The sequence below is a fragment of the Pteropus alecto genome, unplaced genomic scaffold, assembly GCF_000325575.1.
Source record: "Pteropus alecto unplaced genomic scaffold, ASM32557v1 scaffold251, whole genome shotgun sequence".
Taxonomy (NCBI): Eukaryota; Metazoa; Chordata; class Mammalia; order Chiroptera; family Pteropodidae; genus Pteropus; species Pteropus alecto.
In genome coordinates, this window is record NW_006431048.1 from 3148350 (window position 1) to 3149736 (window position 1387).

Here is a 1387-nt window from a genome sequence, read left to right on the forward strand (position 1 = left end):
GGATGGACCCTCTCGGAATGAACTCAGGCACCCAGCAAGGACTCTGAGGTCATTGCAGCCATCCCCCAGCTTTAGAGCCAGATGACCCTTCCTCCAGCCCAGGTAAGCAGGAGGGGACTGACCCCATCCAAGACTCTGAAAGGCCCCCATGCAGCATGCCTGTTTAAAAGGCATTGGCAAGGCTGCTGTGCTTCGGGAGTGCATCTGAGACCCTTAGCCCTGTACAGCGAGGGCTCAGTAAAGGACAATTTTTCCGACAGCCACCAAGGTGACTCTGTACAGAGAACATGCTTTCACCATGGAGGCTGTGGCAGATTCTACCTACCTTCTCCAATTGCAAAGGCAGGGGCGAGCAATGGGCCTGCAAAAAATTTTTGTTTGTTTTTGATTTGGGGGTAGTGGAGACTTGGCAAACAGAGTTCAGCAGTATAATTAAATGAAGCTAATAACAAAATTAATCTGTAACATAATTATATACATACCACTATTATGCTATGTGGTAATTAGTCATAAATAGTAAACAGGCCACAAAAACAAAAGTAACTGATGTGGCTTTTGCACAGCCAAGCCAGTGGTTACTGCAAGTCTCTTTTTGTCTGGTTCGCTCTCCAGGATGTGTCATGGATCCAGACTGGGAGTTTACCTGGAGGCCAGGTACCATCCATCACACTCAATTGCAACACTCACCTGCTGTGTTTCAGTCGCCTCCGTGATCTAGGGCCTTCTTCCCTGCTCCCATCGCTCCCGGCACTTACCTGTGTCCCCCCAAGCAAGGGGTCCTTGGAAATACATTCAGCTACAACTTTATTTCTGCTCTTTCAGGCTGCCTTTCTGCACTTGGTGAACAAATGTCTGTGCTCAACAGCTCATTTAATCCCCTTGGCAATCCCGTAAACTAGGTATTATATTGTTCCTATCTTCTATGTAAAAGAGGCTCAGGAATGTGGTGAGGACAGAAAGTAGCGTGGACTCAAACTCAGACCTGCCTCCGAAGCTCCGCGATGCTCTGTCTCCAAGAAACCAGGCAGGGGGTGGGGAGGTTGGGGCCGGGCAGAAATAGACCCTCACAAGCCAACCATATAGGCATGAGAGAGGGGTGCAGAGGGAAAAGGAGGTAAATTGGGAAGACTAAGGAACGCAGAGCATGGGGAATTAAAGGAGAGGGAGAAATCGCATCTCCTTTGTGTCCCTGTGGCGGGAGGAATATACTTACTTTATCCCTGCTGTGTAGGTACAGACAGGTATAGATCTGCTAGAATAGGAGACTAGACATGTGCAGTTATACATCCCAAATCCTCCCGCGCCCAGGCAGGGAACACAGTGAACACAAGGCCTGGCGGGGGAGCTGGGAGAATCTGCGTGGAAAGGGGGCAGCCTCCTCCCCGCT